The following is an 18,845-nucleotide window of genomic DNA, read 5'->3' as shown; positions in this document are numbered from 1 at the left end:
TCCGGAGGGATAATCTCCTGGAGGAGAACTTCTGGATGAATTCCCGTGAACTCCTGGGCGACATTCTAGTGGAAATTTCGAGGAACTCCTGAAAACTCTTTTAGGAATTTTCGAGAACTAGGAAACCTCAGATTTCTTTCGATAGAGCAAGACAGAGCAAGAACAATGCTGCAGATTCTCACATAATTCCTTTCTTCCAGGAAACAAACAATTCACTGAACTGAAGTTGTTTTGAAATTAACCACAGGAAATCCGCGCTCATTGTGTTTTATCGCAGTGGCATACTTGCGGATTTTTTAGTACATACCGCAGTGCTTCCTCATTCCGTTGCCGGCCCCATTGCGTATTCCGCTTCAAATTGATGTTGTTTCTCGAGTTCTTTCCTTGTCAAACATTTGACCCTGTGTACTACAGGCCTAAGGTCCCTGTGTACTAACAGCTTAATGCACACTGACGTCTTTGGTCCGAAAGAAGAAACAAAAAAGAAAGAGAAATGTCACTTTTACTCACGGAATAATACATCGACATATTATTCCGCACGGAAAATTAACAACATGACTGACAGCATCGCATGACAGTGCCATCTGTTGGCAAATCTTTCTGGCTGCAAATTACCTATCAACTGCGAACGCTTAAGTAATTTTGATTGCAAAAGTTTTACGTGACCATTACTTGTCCTATCTTTTTACACAGTACTTACCAGGTGGAAACTAGCCATTGCGCCCAATAAAAAAAGACCAAGTGCGATTTGCACCCCCATAACTTTTTTATTGACGAAGTAGGTATCACAATGGGAGTTTGCATATTCCGTTGCCTCATTATAGTTGAAGTTTCCACAGGTTAGAATTTGAGAGTTTCCGATAGGTTTTATTTGAGTTCTTGTGATATTTAACTTTTCTGAACCATCCAAGTCTACATTTACGTTTGTTGTTTTCAAATGACAACAGAATTATTCCCTTATTGACCCCATAGGTCGTCAGACACATCTTTAGGATATGTATTATCTTGTAATACTGTTTATATTTTCTGAATATCTTTATTCTGAATATAAGTTTTACCACAGAGAACAGACATCCAAGCTAGAACAAATTTTCACTCAAAAGATGTGTCAGAATTCGATTTTTTTTTTCTACCGCTGCCAGACTGCAAGTTGCCACAATCAGTGGTGAGTATAAGTATCGTATTCACCAATGACAGCAGCATGAAAATTTTGCGATAGCAGCGCCGCCACGGTGTTGCCACTTGTATTGCCATTTCAAATGATCGTTAAATTCCTTGCACAGTTTTGAAACTGGACTTGGATGTCTGTTCTCTGTGGTTTTACGGTTCATTTGTGAAAATTACCGTACGTTCAGTGATAAAATATAAAAATACCGCAACCTAACGTCCTGCGATTTTTACAGTATATTTGTAAGAAATATCGAACGCTCCGGTACTTTTGACAGATTCAAATGTCTGAGATTGATTTGCAAAAACACCGATCTTTTTACCGTACGTTCAGCTGTTGAGATTACGGTGAAAATTTACCGTAGTTCGTTATTTTTTCTGTATGTGTTATTGAGATATGTACCACAGATAAACAGACGTAACACTTCGAACATTATACAAATCATAGCCACGGAAACATGTTCGCCCGATGCTAAAAGTACTGAGTTTGGCCAACCATCAACTAGGTGGCGGTAGTGGGCAAACGTTAAACTCGAACAAAAACGATGCGAGCACCAAGCACGGTCAGTTGACCAATTACCAAATTTTAAAATAGACAGTTAAATCGGTGTACGATGGGAATTATCAGAGTGTTACGTCTGTTTGTCTGTGTTGTGTATGTATCATGTGCACTGTGTAGTCAGTCCAATCTGAAGATCAGATCGACGCACGTAACACGGGGGATATCTCCAATCACACATTCAACGATCATTTCAAATCGACTGATTGTGCCCAAATGCACACACATCGATTTTCGTCACAACTCCCTCCAAGCGACGAACGATTTCCAAAGCGAATCGTTCTAGAAGTTACGTCTAGTTCTGGCCAAGAGCTGAGAAATAAGTAATAGAACTTATTTTTTGAATAAAAATTACACAACACTGTGTGGGGTGAAACGGCAACAGCGTATGCCACTCCATATTATGTACTCGGGCCCGATCAATGCTGTCCGATGAGAAGCGACGAGTCAGTCGTAGTGGAGAGGTTCGTGCTGTCGGACGTGTGTTGTCACCCGTGGCAATGCATCGGCGTATTGGGTGATTTCTTAGTAGCGGTTTAAAGTTGCACATTGGCGTCCGTGACAGGTTTTGTCATGTTAGTCGTTTCAATCATGGCAATAATATCGAATATTCACAAGAAATCACCCATTGCGCTAACAAAAATCTTGATCGACCAACACGAAGAATATCGCAGAAGTGACAAAGGTGTAAACAACGGCAGGTAAGAAGAGAGTGAATTGAGCGAGGGGACCGCCCTGGCGCTCGCCTACACTGAAAGGAGCCTTGCAGTAATGACAAGCACAACAATGTTTTTAAATTTACCATGGCAAAACATGATCATCGACTTACCAACGCTTCTTGTGTGCGTTTTGTTCCTTCTCATATCAACCGGTTCGATAGCTGAGTGGTAGCGAGCGAGCCTGGTGATGTCAAGATTCTTGGTTCGAATCCGGTTGCCAACAGGAACTTTTTTTAATTGAAAATCGAGTCCATGGTAAAATTGAAAACATAATTCTGTTGAATTAAAACGAAACTCAGTCTGCACAAATTTAGTGGCGTTGTGCATTTAAATTGACCCTCAGAATAGTAATTTTCACCACAAGCCGCCGTTCAGTGTAGTATGGAAAAAACGGTTGGAGCGGTGCACGCTAAAAAGTATTTATCAGTTTCGGTTACAATTTTTTACTTTGAATTTTTTTTAAATTTTTGATAAGTATAGTAATTTTAGTTACAGTATTAAGGCGCCATAAAAATGGTTTTGCTTGAATTTTGACAATATAGTTTTGCATTCTGTGTATGAAGTACGCAGAATATTTAAGTTTTTCAACCCTTCTCATCATGTAGTCTACTAGAATGGATGATGGTTGATCTGGATCAGCAACATAGAGTGTGTTAAGAGGACCAATATAGGCGAGTTTTGAGGACCGCTTTGCTTAAAATTTGAAGCGTGTTTTGAGGACCGCTTCGTAGTAAACAAAAGGCGTGTTTTGAGGACCGCTTGTCAGTAAATAAAAAGCGTGTTTTGAGGACCGCTTGGTGGTTTAAAAGAAGCGAGTTTTGAGGACCGCTTTGCTTAAAATTTGAAGCGTGTTTTGAGGACCGCTTCGTAGTAAACAAAAGGCGAGTTTTGAGGACCGCTTGTCAGTAAATAAAAAGCGTGTTTTGAGGACCGTTTGATGGAAACCCAGAAGCGAGTTGTGAGAAACGCTTGATGGTTTCAAAGGAGTGAATTTGGAGGACCGCTTGGTTGAAAATTTGAAGCGTGTTTTGAGGACCGCTTGTTTACGAATTTCGAGAGATCGCTTAATATTGACGTCGCAGCACCAAATCAGAGTTCACCAGTTGGACTAGCGAAGCGAAGTTTTCAGCGAATATACTGTCATTCCTCATCCGACCCGACATGCATCCCAGATGTTTTCGTTTTCAGTCCGACGCTATGCCGACAATCACGACTTTATCCCACCTGGGGGTCTGTCAGTGCGAGCACGCCAAATTTTGCGTGAGTCAACATGTGGTGTTGGTGGTTAAGGTGAAACTGTACGCTAGCCGCTGTTAGTAAGACAAATTGTTTCGGTAATGTCGATCGACTTTTTTGCGAAAACGCAAACGGGAAAGTGTTTGTTCTCAATTTAGTCGAAAATTTCGGGTTTCAACTGCACGGAGGATATTTGATAAAAGCAGTAACCGCACGGGTACAATAAGTTAGCAAATCCGGGATATGTGTGAAAACGGTTTTTGTTTTCACAATGGAAATGTGTTTCTGAGTCCCATGTAAATCCGTCTCATCTCACCTTAAGTTCGCTAGTAATGCACTTAAGTTTGAGCGATGCTAATTCTTCGGTTTTCTTCCAAATCCATAATAGTAAAGTATTGCTTCAAGCGTTAAGAAGAACTCTTAAAATTTAATTGGAAACATATTTGGAAAACCGGTTGAAGATAAATACGAAGCGAGTGAAGATGAGTATGTGACGATATATTCAAAGCTTTATTTTTAAATTTGACTGACTGCTAACGACTGTACTGACGAGTATTTCGCTTGTTTTACGGCTCTTTCAGTCTATATTAAGCAGCTAAAACGCCTTTCGCATCTACTGTCCTACGTTTCGGTGTGTATTTCACCTTCTTCTGGGAATTCTACAATTTATTTCTTATAAGTTTTGTTTTAAAAACCGCGATTGAAGAGGACCATTTGATTGTGGATTGGAGGAAATTTCCGGTAATTATTGCAAGTTTTAAGGACCATAAAGATTTAAATGCTTTGAACTGATCAAAGTAAAGCGCGTGAAAAAGGACAAAAATAGCGTGTTGAGTGAATCGCTGATAACGTTACGTTCTGAAACGCGAATAAAGCAATGCAGTGCCATATTTTTTTAACATATGAGTTTCTGTTTTTATTCTGGGAATTTTATATAAGAAACAGAATAAATCGTACCTATAAAAACTGGTATTTGAAGATTTTCTAACTTTTGAGTATTGAGAATCAAACTAGACATTATTATGTAACCGATATGTATGCTGTATAAAGATCTAATAGCTCACAGCAAATAATTTTGTAATATCCAGGCGTGTAATTTCTGGCGATGTATCCATTTTTGAACGTAGTTTCATTTGGTTACGTCGTTTTCCAACATTTATCACACTCACCATGTACACGCTGGTTTGCACCGGAAAGTGTCAACAAACCCATTCCAGTAGATACCTAGAAGCAGTATCTTATTTATAATCTATCTTCTAACTCGGTGAAATAGCCGAGAGGTAAGGGATATGCCTCACAATCAACGGATCAGTGTACGAATCCATGCCAATATTTTACTTATATATGATTCATCCATCGATCGGTTCTAGCGATTGCTAGACAAACTAACAAGCTGCGGCGGCTTATTTGCTGCATGAAAAGGATGTACACACTAAGATTCTGATGTTCCAGCTCAGTAATTTTTTCACTGAGTTCAGTATTTTTTTCATCTTTTTACTGAGTTTTCAACAGCAGATTTATCTCGGTATACTCGGTAATCGTATTTACCGTTCACCAGTAACGATATTTACCGTGCATCAGTAACTTTTGACAGTTAATTAGCTGAGCTCGGTAACTCATTTACAGATTATCAGCAAAAGAAACAACCGAGCGTACCGAGTTTAATCTGCTGTTGAAAACTCAGTAAAAAGATGGGAAAAATACCGAGCTGATCTTAGTGTGTAATTTGTACATCTCTTTTACGATGGGACTGATGTGCAGCGAAAATGTTGTGATATCATAAGAATTTTTTTGTTGTGTTGTTAACGAATGATAAATACAATTGTGTAAAGGAGCTGTTGCTATGTTTCCAGAGGAAACTTTTATATTTTTATTCTAGCTGAATAAAATGGTGCATGTTAAGATTGATATCAAGGTGAATAGTGTTGCATTAATTTCCATGCACACACAATCTCTTCAGAATTAATGTAATGTTAGTAGTGTTTAGCAATGGATGTGCTCGATAAGCGGCAAAAAAATATAGTAATATGACCCTGACAGTACCTTGTCGGGGAGTTTTTGAAGCTTTAGGATGTTTTGGACTTTACACTTATTTTTTCCGTTCTCCTGCACACCCGGCGTCGGCCAAGTCCACACAGTCAAGTTAAGGAGGGAAAGGAATGTTTGAGAGTGATAGTTGCTACTACTAAAATCCGAGAGCACTCTACGTCCTCACAGCCTGCACGGATAGTATGTTTGTTAGAGAGGAAGAATGGGAGATCTCGTAGCCACCTTTGGTTAGTGAAACGATCCATGGGTGAAGGATATTTATAGAGTTTAATGTGTTCATTACTCTGAAGATGAAGCGGCACAGTACGCTTGGTTGCAAAACGTGTAGACGTTAAATGTTAGATGACACTGTGTCCGAAAGTTGAAAGGATGGCTAATGTTTTTTTTCTTCATTCGTTTCTGGTTCTAGCGATGGCTACGAATATACATGAGCTATGTATGTAAAATAGTGATACAAATAAGTGGGAGAAAATGGATGGGCCATGGTTTAAACCCAGGACCTTCTGCATACGAGTCAAAAGTGGTTGACACTATGTCACCAAGCCCATCAAAACGCACTCCTCGCCGAAAAACTGCCTGCAGGTCTTTATGGAGCTACTTGTACATAACACCTTTGGTGCGGGGGTGAATTTATTTTGACCGCAGTTACTTATGAAGCCAATAGTAGCCGCGACTTTCACTGTTGATGCGCCTTCATATTTCACAACTCAAAGTGTTGTCAGCCGTTAGTGAAGATACGAAGCAGTCTTCAAAATTTCCTTTGCATTTCGTTGCTTTGATCTAAAAACTAAGGAGTAGAAAAATGCACGCTCCTTGTTGGGCGAATCAGTATTGCTACGATTTGCTCCTCTCATTTTGGCAAAATACTGCATCATTGATCTAAATCATTAATCAACTCCACGCACTGAGTGGGCGATGTTTCAAAAATAACAACCATGCATGGTAGGCCTAGCAACGCTAGTAACCAATTTGATTTGCGTCTGTCGTCTTGTGAAAGTCAACAAAATCCTGCTCCTTCCTTCTGACCAGTAGGTAGACATGTGATTTAATTTATAAACTCGGACTTCTAGGTGTTCTAAACTCCCTTTTCTTTCAGCACTGATAGCATTCAGCATTGATCTGGAATGGGCAAAAATGGAAGATGGCAACCGGCCCTATTCTTATATACGATACTCATAGTAGATCAGCTTATTTGGTAGGGTCCCGGATCGTCTCCGTGAAAATAATTCCACTGAAACGCAAGGAATCATTTCGATCCAAAGTCATGAGGGCATGTCTCAAATCAATTCAACTTTTTTATCGGTTTTATGTTGTAAGGAGCGGCAAACCGTAACATGAACAAGCAAATAAAAATACCTTTCTCACTTCTTAGTTGTTTATTAGAATAATTCAATTTCTGTCCCATTAATATCCTATGTCCCAAAGATCTACAAACCCAGAAATAAGGCTGTGCATTTTCGTAATAGGCAAAACATATAGTAAAATGCGTAAACGCGTTGGTAACGACATATCAAGAAGTATTTAACTGCTTCCACCTTGGCTTCCACTTACACCAGCTTTTCATATTACAAGTCGGTTTCGATTATCCGGAGTCGGGTTCTGAAGTTTCCCAAACATTATCATGCGAACGGAATGCTGTACGTTGTTGAAATTTTGACGATTACTATTAAAAGTTGGTCTGACAAAATGTCAAAATATCAGTTTTGTATAGCATTCATTCGTTAGATAAATGTTTGGGATGCTTCAGAACCCGACTCCGGATAATCGAGCCCGACCTGTGTTATAGACCAATAAGATTACTTCTTGGTAGTGGGGCTGGATTGCCGTTATAATCCAGTAGGTACGTCCCTGAACTGATACCGGGCTTTACCAGGTGTAACTCATGCGATTTGTAATAAAAAGAAACATTACGTTACAGGGTCATTGTTTAGTCAACTCAAATAGTTTGTGGTTTGAAAAGTAATTCATAGAGATTTAGACAGTTTGAGAAATATTCAAGTATTGTGAATCTAAAATGTACCCATGCCCATGGAATTGAAAACTATGCACGACATTCATTTTCAGAGACGTATGCCTCAGAGCGTTCTGATCCTTATTCTGGTCTGCGAGTTCGGATGCATCGCTCAAACGTCAAAAATGCTTGGCACCGTTGCGTTCAAATGATTTGAATCAATGATGCAGTATTTCAAATCAAATGAGCATAGGAGCAATAAAATGCGAATGATCAAATTTGTAGCGAAGCATTGAGTTTTTCAACGCATGCTTTTTTAAAACTCAGCTTAGCAATGATGATCTTGGAAGACTGATACGAAGTAGACGATCAACTACACTACCTCGAAGAGGGTTCATTCACCGCCAGTCCGAACTCCAGGCATAAGGCATCCATCACCTTGTCATAAATCCCGGCAAGTTCAGAATGAACTGGATATGTTGCTTACTCGATAATCTTACGCAGTTTTGCACACCTTTCATCGTTGCTATGAGCAGTCTGGCCAGTTTCCCTAGAAAGGGGAACTTCTTGTTCTCGTCCAAGATTTGCATTGCTCTGGGAGGTCGATATGCCACCTTGAAGTCGATGAATAGATATGCGTTGAGATCTAACACTCACAGCATTTTCTTGGAGGATTTGCGTACGCTGGAAATTTAGTCCGTTGTTGACTAATCATCGATGAAGTTTAATCGATAACTTCCCATGAACTGATTCGTTTTAGGTGATAGCCGACAGAAGATAATTATAGTAGATTATCCTTTTCGTTCACTCTTTCGGCAGGTACATCCTGACTTTTAACCGATGCAGACAGCTGTGTCCACCACTGATATTGGAGATGAACCAGCCTCGGGCTGAAAATCTCCCTAATAAAGCTAATAATAATAATAACCACTGATAATATTAGCTGCAATAACATCCTTACCGGGTGCTTTGTATTGATGCGGTGAATTGCATCCTTACCTTCCCTCAGCGAAGGAGTTGGTTCATCCTAATTGCATCGGCCATGCTTTAACGGTCATCAGAGAAGTTAAAATTGTTAGATCGACATCAGGTGTTATGGAAAGTGAGACTCTATGCATTTCCAATATGGTTTCGGAGAGAGGTTTTATACACCCCAATTAAGAAATGTAATAAATGTAAGCCAAATGAACAACTAAATTTGATGAATTATGTAACTTTTCTTTGATTAAGGGACGTCATCAGTATGCTAATCGACTAAATTTTTAATAAGAGCTGATTTAGGGTATTCAAAAAGTACCTTGAAGTTCGCATCCCCAAAGTTTAGAAGTGATTCACGGCTTCAAGAAGACGGAAAAAGCATGAATAAATCAGCCTTATATTAGTGGCTTTTGCTGACCTATTCAATATATAGGAGTTCAGGAAGTCAACCGCTGTTTATCGTAGAACAGTTTTTTTTTACTAAGCTTCAAAAATAATTTTGTTTTTTTTCTTTTCATCATTTTCCCAGAGAGGAAGGGGGATGTGTGGGGTGAAACGGCAACAGCGTATGCCACTCCATATTATGTACTCGGGCCCGATCAATGCTGTCCGATGAGAAGCGACGAGTCAGTCGTAGTGGAGAGGTTCGTGCTGTCGGACGTGTGTTGTCACCCGCGGCAATGCATCGGCGTATTGGGTGATTTCTTAGTAGCGGTTCAAAGTTGCACAAACACTATCTAAAATAAGCTCTATATAGTTCCTAAACACAGCACAATGATTACATACTACTATTCTTAAGTCTCAACCATAGCTCATTACCAAAAAAAAATGAGTTAGCTACTGACTTTCATTTCGTCTGAGCATGTTTTTGAACGCCAAATCTGTAATCACATTGTTGTGTTGCATAACATTGAAGAACACCGAACATTGGAAAATTTATCGCACCTTGCTTGGAGCCACAGCAAAAATCCAAAAAGTATATCCTGTTTCCGCCCGGGATCGAACCGGGGGCCTTCCGCGTGTTAGGCGGATGTGATAACCACTACACCACGGAAACTGTTGAAAGCATTGGGGAGAAACGACCTACAATAATCAATCAAGACAACACATTCGAACGTAGACCTAGCTGAAGTTATGATTTCCCCTACGCAGAAGTTTTCTCTCTTCAATCTTGCTCGCTCACAGAGACTGGCGTGTGAGCAGCGATTTAAAAATAGATCTGCAGAGAGTCTGGGAAAAATGAGAGATGTTGTACCCGGCCGGCAGGAGCTTTGCGGCGAAAAGCTCGCACCACCGGTGGCTCTCTCCTCTCTTATTTTGATCTCACGAAGTCGAAGTATCATTATTCACCCTTTTGCTTTGTTTGTGGTGTTTATTTCGATGAAACACAGAAAGTTTGATGCATAGTATGGCCTCTCTTCACTCGTTGCACGTTGCACGTGTTTGTTTGTAAGAATAGTATGCTATGAGTGGAAACAAGCATACCTAATAAATTACTGAAAGAATTCGTAAAAAGGCGCTAATAAATGTATAAGCATTGAAGCATGGTTGAATTATCATAAACCATATAAAATCCTTGATATAAATAAATAAAAAAAGACAAAAATTGCGTTGACAGGACCTCTGGGAACTTAATATTGAAGAATAAAAAATATTCTAAGCTCATCACATCAGCAGGCCTCGATAGAAAAAAGATAGATGCATCGGCCGGGAATCGAACCCGGGCCGCCCGCGTGGCAGGCGAGCATTCTACCACTGAACCACCGATGCTTGTGTGGAACAAGATGACGGGCGTTCTAGTGGATAATTAACGCATAACTCAATTGAGATTCGGTCGGTGACCTCAACATGAGACAAAATCGTCATTCGATTGTCACTGCCATTATCAATCCCTGCACTGAATGAACCTATCAACTTGAAAGCATCACCTTCTCCAAATATATGAAGTGATGACTTCCGATCGATCGAAGCATACAATAACAGTCAGTACCGTCGTTGTGTCGTCCTCGTCGACGACGACAACGACAAAATCAGCTGATGCGGACAAATTAATTAAAAAGCGAAAATGATTAAATTTGCGGCATGTTCGACGCCCAAGAACCGGGGTCTGCGAACTGATGCCAGGCAAATGAAATGCAATATCCTCTTCTTCGTCAGCAGCAGCGGTGTGACGACTGGCGACGACGACGACATCAATTGAAACCGGAAGAAGGGTTCAATTTTGCGCACGTCTGCTAGTACCATCGCAAATCGCAAGTGCGATAGGAGACTAGGTAGCTCTACCTAAAGCAGCACAACCGGACGGAGCTGTGATGAGGATAATGAAGACACACCGTGTGCGAGGGATATCGAATATCGGCTACTGCTGACATCGTAGTCGTATGCCACGCCGAGCAGCAGCTGAGTCAGATTACTTATGGATGGATACGGAGAAGGAAGGGGTTAATGAATTTATCATATTTTCATGGGTAACGATTGATTCGCGATTTTCACCCATATGGCGAATAAGAAATAGGGACGTTAGTTCTTGTAATGCTTCACGGAAGTAGATCCGGATAAAATGGGATATTCACCTCTTCTGAACTATCGAAGTCTACGTTAACTGTTATGTGGCCGGCAGGGTACCTGTGTATACTTTTTTCGTTTTTAAATCTTGATATCTAAATGGTCATTGTGACAAGGAAGTTAAAAATATGCTAGATCTTAGAACTCGTGAAATTCCCTCGGAAATTCTTTAAGACAATCCTGAAAGGGATTCCTTTAGTTAAACTTCTACGTTCTAGGGATTCAGAACAAATCTTCAGAAAAAACAAGTTTTCTTTTTTAATTCTTCCAGTGATTTCTTCAGAAATGTATCCCTTTGAAAATCTTCTATGGAGTCCTTTTTAAATTATCACAAAATCTACCAAAGATTCAAAAACTCTTCTAAGGAATCTTTAATACATTTCTCCAGGGTTTCCTTCAGATCTGCCTTTAAGATTTTTTCAGTAATTTCTGCAAGAATTGGAAGTTTTTCTATGGATTCCCTCCGAAACTGTGCCTGGGATTACTTCAGAAATTTTTCTAGAGGCTCCTCTGCATTCAGAAATTCATTCAACAGCGTTGTTTCTGAAAATTCGAACAGCATTTTTTTTTCACGAACTCCTCTGGAGATTTCCTCGGGATTTTTTTTCGAGGATTTTATTGAAAGTATTGGCAGGAATGTCTGCAGGATTTTTTTTAATTGTTTCACCCAGAAAACCCAGCAAACAATCATCCAGATATTCTTGCGTTATTATTGTCAGTCATTGTAGCAGCAATTTCTCCACTGATTCCTGCAAAAGTTTGTATAGATTCAGGAATTTCATAGTATTACTTCTTATACAGGGTGTTAGGTTCGTGAGTGCAAACTTTTTTAAAGGGTGATAGAGGACCATAAATGGTAAAAAAATTGTTCTAGGCATATGGTCAAATCTCAACCGTTACGTAGTTATTGAACTTTCCATGTGTTTTACTATCATTGCCTCAACTCGCTATAACTTGAAAATGATCAAACTAATCGCAGTGCTTCGAAGATTATTAAATTTTCTATCAAATGGCATATTTGAATTGATTGGTTTAGTTAAATAACTAAGTTTTCTAGAGCAAATAGCTCAAAAGTAGTGTGTATTTAATTTGTTTTTGTCAATTATCTTTAAAAAATGCGTAATAAACTAAAATTCTTTCTTAGGCGAAGTTGTGACCCTTGTTCCACTCTACAATTCGTTCTTTGACATCAAACTTCTAGCTCTATCGTTTTCTTGCAATTTCGATTTAAACGTGCGTCAGCTCCAGCGTTACAGAAAATTCAATAATATTTCGAATAAGGGTGAAATAAACTGCGATAAATTTGATAATTGTCAAGTTATAGCCAGTAAAGGCAATAATTATCAAAAACATGGAAAGTTCAATAACTACGTAACGATTGAGATTTGACCATATGCGTAGAACAATTTATCAACATTTATGGTACTCTATCACCCTTTAAAAATTTTGCACTCAGGAACCTAACACTCTGTATTTCTCCAGAAATTCCTCCAGCATTTCCTTCAAGGACCTCTAGGAACTTCTTTACGGATTCAAAAAATTCTCCAGAAACATTTCCTAGGAATTTCGGCAGAAGTTCCATTGGAAATCTCGCAAGAGATTTTCCAAATTTCCCTAGATTTTTTAAAGAAATTGCTCCAAGTACTCTATAGACTGTTTCAAAAATTATAAATACATTAACGATTAACTGCCATTTCAATTTGAGCACAATATTCAAAAAAGTTTCTTCTAGCTCTTATAGTAAACATGCTAACGAAGCAAATAATACCAATTTTGTTGATGTTTCTGGTAAAAGTTAAAAAATAGGGCTCAGTAAACTAGATGATTGAAATTTGAAGTTGCACAAAGTGTTCAAAAAATGTGGCATAGCAGAAAAGAAAAAAATCACACAGATAAAATATTTACTTTCCAAACACAATAAAAATTGCTGTATCGATAATAAAAGATATTTCTCGATTGGTAAGAGTATTTTTTACTGGAATATTTGATCAAGAACCACCATACGGCCTTCTCAATACATTTTTTTTTTTGTTTCAAATTTCTCAACAACACCAGTAGCAACAGACGTTAAGCAAACGAATGTCTTAATTACTGCTTACTGCATTCGTTTTTATGGTATGACAAGCTTTGCCATCTGAAGCATCGAATGAGCTGAAAAAATAAGTTTGCTTAGGGTATTGATTCCCTTCTTAAGCATGTGGCTCCCATTTTCATCCTACGAAAAACAAAGGATATAAGCGCTGTTTGTTTTGTTTCTTATTTTTGTATTTTTTATTAGAAGTGAGCACCCATGAAAACAAAAAGAACATAATCAATCGGTGCCGTAATCGCTTGTTTTCGAATAGGATGAATATGGAAACTTGGAATAATGATGGAACACATACCCTAGATTAAATGCGTTCAGGAAAACTAAAGACTTCTGAAACTTCTTCAGGATTTCTTCAGAATTATCTCCAGGAACTCTTTCAGCATTTTAAGGGTTTCTTAAGAAATTTCAGCAAGCAATTTCTTCAAAAGTTGTTTCATGGATTGTTCTTCTTAGAATTCCGCTACATTTGAAATAATCCTGCCCAAATTACTCCAAAAGTTCTTCCATAAATTCCTTCAGGGATTCCAGTAGAATATCCTAAAAAGATTCTTTTTTGGCAATGCTCCTGCGATTCCGCCAGAAATGTTTCCTGGGATTTCTTCAAAGATCTCCCCAGAGATTTTTCAGTAGATCTTCCTAAAAGTGGAGATTCTTGAAAAAATCCCGAAAAATTTCTGAAGCAATCCCTGAAAGAACTCGTGGAGATACCTCAGGAGCAATGCTTCGAAGAATTTCTTGTACAATTTCTCAAGATATGAATGAGAAGCTTGCTGATTTTTTTTTAAATTATAATCCTGGAGCAATTCTTATAGAATCGCTGAGTAAATTTCTTAAGAGATTTTTTTTTATGGAATCTCTAAAGGAATACTAGGAAGCACTGAAGAAGACTCTGCACTATTCCTGATAAACACTGCTACGCCTAGTATTATTCATTGAAAAATTTCTGAAGAAGCGATGTGCGGATCACTAGCGCATTTTCGATTCAGCCTTGCGTATTGACATCACACATTGGTGCATTTTGTTGCGCATTGACGTATTGGGGTTTAAAATACGTGAGTATTTTGTGCATTTTTAAACGCATTGTTACTCCTTGCGCATTTTCAATACATTATTGAACGCATTAGACCAAATCACGAATTTTCTAACGCATTTTCGATTCAGTTGTTTTGGTAGTGATCCGCCCCTCGTGAAGAAATATGAACGAATGCTTGAAAAAAAAAAGCTGAAGGCATCTATAGCGAAATTCCTGCAAGAATCTCATAGAGAATCTGCAAAGAAATCTCTAGAGGAATTTCTGCTAGAATTTCTAGATGTAATCCTTCAAGAAATATTTGCTGAAATGGCCTTTTTAAGGAATATTTGGAGGAACACCTAGAACGATTTCATGGGAAGTCCGTAGATAGAATTTCCTGAGAATTTAAGAAGAGTTCCTGGAGAAACCCATAAGAAAAAATGCTGGAAGAATTTTTAACATAATCCCTGAGAGTATTCCTTCAGAAATTTTGTAAAAGAAAGCATGTATTAATTACTGAAACAATCTTCGAAAAAATTGTGAAAAAAATCTATGCAAGAATTCTTGGGGGAATGCCTGAAGAACTCGTACACTAGTTTCAAAAAAGAATCTTTTGAGATATTTCTTTAACCTTCACGTATCCGACCACTAGTTTTCAAATGCTGGCATTACGTCAACTTTCATCCGATTTTTTTGAAGACGTCCTTAATCGATCATAAATTGGTGCTAGTTTATCACACTCAAGTGGCTATGTAATATCCGGAATAAGGTGGCCCACACTTATATGAAAAACAATAATTTCGAAAAATGCCAAGTCTTACCTCCTAAATCAGTTGTTTTGGACTCCCAGAAGCTACGTTCAAAATTTGAGCAAAATCAATAAAGCCTAAAGGGGCGCTCAAAACGCTTGAAGTTTGTATGGGAAAACTTGGCCAAATATATGCAGAAATTTTAAGTTTTCGAATTTTGCCGCTAGGTGGCGCTGTAAGCATTTAATAAATGAACCCTTTTGTATTATTGTAGGTGATCCAACGTCTGTGAAAAAAGTTATACCCTAGGTAAAGTGAGGATAAACTTTATTGTTGTTTTTCCAATACATGTAAAAGAATAATATCAATAATGAAATCTCAATACTTTGCCTCACTTTGCCCAGGGTATAACTTTTTTCACAGCCGTCGGATCACTTCGCGGTCTTCGACAAAGTTCTTTGGCATATAGTCACCTACAATAATACAAAAGGGTTCATTTATTAAACGCTTACAGCGCCACCTAGCGGCAACATTCGAAAACTTTAAATTTCTGCATACATTTGGCCAAGTTTTCCCATACAAACTTCAAGCGTTTTGAGCGCCCCCTTAGGCTCAACCGATTTTGCTCAAATTTTGAACGTAGCTTATGGGAGACCAAAACAACTGATTTAGGAGGTAAGACTTGGCATTTTTCGAAATTTTTGATTTTCATATAAGTGTGGGCCACCCTAATCCGGAACCATTCCAGAGATATTCCGGATTGTACTGATGTCAGGGGGTTGGGGAGATGTCTGTTTTGTCAAACGACTAAAAGTAATTATTTCATGTGTTAATGTATTTGAGAGGCCACCACGAAACCTGGTCAAAGTGTTCTGGAGCGGCCATTGCAGTTGATACATACTTCAATCAATTTTTTCTGACCTATTTTCTCGAAATCGTGAAGATTGAAACGTCGCACGGCATGTTTTGGTTGCAAACCAGAAGTGTCCCCAATGAGGCCCTGCGGAACCTGTCGCGGGGATCCGGATAGACCAACTTATTCAAATCTGGTTATCGGAGTTGTGTTTCACTGTTCGAAACAAAAATTTTGCTGAAAATCGATGGTTCAAACACAATAACAAGTAAAATAACTTGTAAAATAATCACTTTTAGCCATTTTGGCAACCCCCACACCCCTGAACAATCCGGAATATCCCCGCAATGGTTCTGGATATTGCATGACCACTTGAGTATAATAAACTAGCACCAAATTATGATCGATCGAGGACGACTTAAAAAAAATAGATGAAAATTTGATTGATTGATTGATTTATCTTTAGGGGCCGTCCATATACCACGTGGACAGCTTGGTGGGGGGAGGGGGTTAGCGAAAAGTCCTTGCTTGTCCACGGAGAGGGGGGTGGGGGTTCGTCAAATGTCCACGTGGACAACATTGACATATATATTAGGAAACAAGAATCTACAAACAAAACAAATTATGTCGCATCATTCATGAGATTCTCTTCAACAGTTCTTTCATGCATTTAATTTTAATATACATTGTCTTTTAGTTGTAAGTTACTTCAAGGAAAAAAAAAATCATGTATTGATTCACAGACAAATTTGTTTTAAATTATCAGAATTTCTAATTACTTAGTTTTCTTCATCGAGGAATAATCTGGAGATTTAAAATGGAGTGCAGACCATGCAAATGTTGGTGTTTCAGTCAGAAATTTTTTATTGAAGTTCTGTATGGATTTTCGAAGTTTCATATCAAATTTTGAAACTACTTCAAACTTGTAGGGATTTACAGGCTTATCTCAAAAACTTTTTTTTGTAGGTTCCTTTAAAATTAAAGATGTTTCTAATGGATATTTAAGTCTAAACCTCACCAATACAATTTTGTTGCTGTAACTCTTGATTTTTTTTTGTAAGAATATAAAAAATATAATCTTATCTCAACAGAAATCCAAGATTTAAAATAACTTTATCTCAACAAAACAATCAGACAATCATAGATTGAACAAACATCGTCTTCAACCAGAGGTTGTACAGACTAAACATTGAACAATCACTAACATTAAGCGATATTTAGGCTGATACAAATTTATTTTTGACTTTTTGTCTCCCCCCCCCCTTCAAAAATGTTTGGCCGGATTTTGCATTTTGAGGGGGCAGATAAAAAAATATTTATCAAAATATCGGGTCTTGCCAAAAATTCTTTAACAAAACCGATGAGTTTTAAATATTTTTCTGATTAAATGCTTTATTATTTTTATCCCCCCCCCCCCCTCGACCAGCCAAAGAGTTGTGGGACAAAAAGTGAAATAAATATTTGTAACGGCCTTATTATGTACACAAAAACACCCAACGAAGAATTTTCCTTTTGACGAAAATTTTTCACCAAGTGGAGCAAGAATCGAACCCAGACTCTCACAAACATTAAGCTGAATTAAAAACAATATTGTAAACTTGTAGCCTACAAGTTGTTGGTACCTATTTTGTGCTACTTGTTTGTATTCTATGCAAAGCTATAACATATTTGTATTTTATAAAGTTTTCAATTATATTTAAGACAATGTTTACGAAAAAAAAAACAAAATTCAAAAAAAACTTTTTAAAATCACTTTTTTTATTTATTTTGGAAATATGAAAAAAAAACTTTTTTTCTGATGTCCACGTGGACATTGGTGGAGGGGGGTAGGGGTCAATGAAAAGTCCACGCTTGTCCACGGGGAGGGGGGAGGGGGTCAAAAACCATGGATTTTCTGTCCACGTGGTATATGGACGGCCCCTTATTTGAGAGACTTTCAGCCCTTGGCTGGTTCGTCTCTTTCTTTGGAAGGGTGAGCCAGAAGGGCTCACCTGGAAAAAAATACAAAAGCTGTCAAATATTGTGAGTGTATGGGGCCCAGAGGGGGCCACCAAAGAGTAGTTAAAGTAATTACATTTCATTTGTTTTTGCTGCTGTTTGCTGTGGTCTTCGGTCTACCGGTGGTGTGGGCCCGTGAGGCCCGCCGCTCACCGGGGGAGGGGGTTGGTGGTTCAAGGAGCTAAGGGTTGGTCCGTGGCTTGGTCTGTGGCTTGGGGGTAGGCCTTACCGCTCGGATCCCGGGAAAGCCCGAGGGGTCCGAGGTGCCTACCAGGAGGGTCGTTGTGGTGTAGTGTTGGTCGTCGTTCCTGCTGATTCCGTTGTCCATCCGGCGCCGAGGTCGGTCCATCCATGCCGGCTTCCGGTTGGAGGCGCCCCGGCTACCGGAGGATTCGCTGTGTCGGCGGTTCCTCCCCACAACGCCGAGGTCGACCCGTCCATGCCGGTCCCCTACCGGCTTCCGGTTGGACGGCGCCCCGACGGTTGCAGAGAGTAGCCCGCTGATCTTTCTCCTGCCGCTACAAATGTATGACCTTAAGGGTCGATGTGGTTGTTGGTTTGCTTCAACACTCCTTCCGCTGCTGAATCCGACCTTGAGGGTCGTTGTGATCTTGAGGGTCGAGAGAGTCTTGGACTGTTGCTGATGCCGACCTTGAGAGTCGCTGCAATCTCGGAACCGGGTGGTTCAAGGAGCTGAGTGTTGATCTGTGGCTTGGGGGTAGGCCTTACCGCTCGGATCCCGGGAAAGCCCGAGAGGTCCGAGGTGCCCACCAGGAGGGTCGTTGTGGTGTAATGTTGGTTGTCGTTCCTGCTGATTCCGTTGTCCAGCCGGCGCCGAGGTCGGTCCATCCATGCCGGTCCCCTGCCGGCTTCCGGTTGGAGGCGCCCCGACTACCGGCGGATTCGCTGTGTCAGTGGTT

The 18,845-nt window shown here is 39.3% G+C and overlaps 1 long non-coding RNA gene and 2 other non-coding genes across 3 annotated transcripts in view; 1 reads left to right on the top strand and 2 right to left on the bottom strand.

The window, feature by feature from the left end:
• The window catches only part of LOC134288576 (uncharacterized), a 134,904-nt gene that overhangs the window by 103,345 nt on the left and 12,714 nt on the right, over positions 1–18,845 (top strand). The window lies entirely within an intron of this gene.
• Trnav-aac (transfer RNA valine (anticodon AAC)) lies at positions 9,644–9,716 on the bottom strand. The gene has a single exon. It is a non-coding gene; the product is annotated as a tRNA-Val (tRNA).
• On the bottom strand, positions 10,359–10,429 carry Trnag-gcc (transfer RNA glycine (anticodon GCC)). Its single transcript has one exon. It is a non-coding gene; the product is annotated as a tRNA-Gly (tRNA).

The sequence above is a fragment of the Aedes albopictus genome, chromosome 2 (assembly GCF_035046485.1).
Source record: "Aedes albopictus strain Foshan chromosome 2, AalbF5, whole genome shotgun sequence".
NCBI classification, from domain to species: domain Eukaryota; kingdom Metazoa; phylum Arthropoda; class Insecta; order Diptera; family Culicidae; genus Aedes; species Aedes albopictus.
The sequence above is the reverse complement of the archived record's forward strand: the minus strand, read 5'-3'. Positions and strand labels throughout refer to the sequence as shown.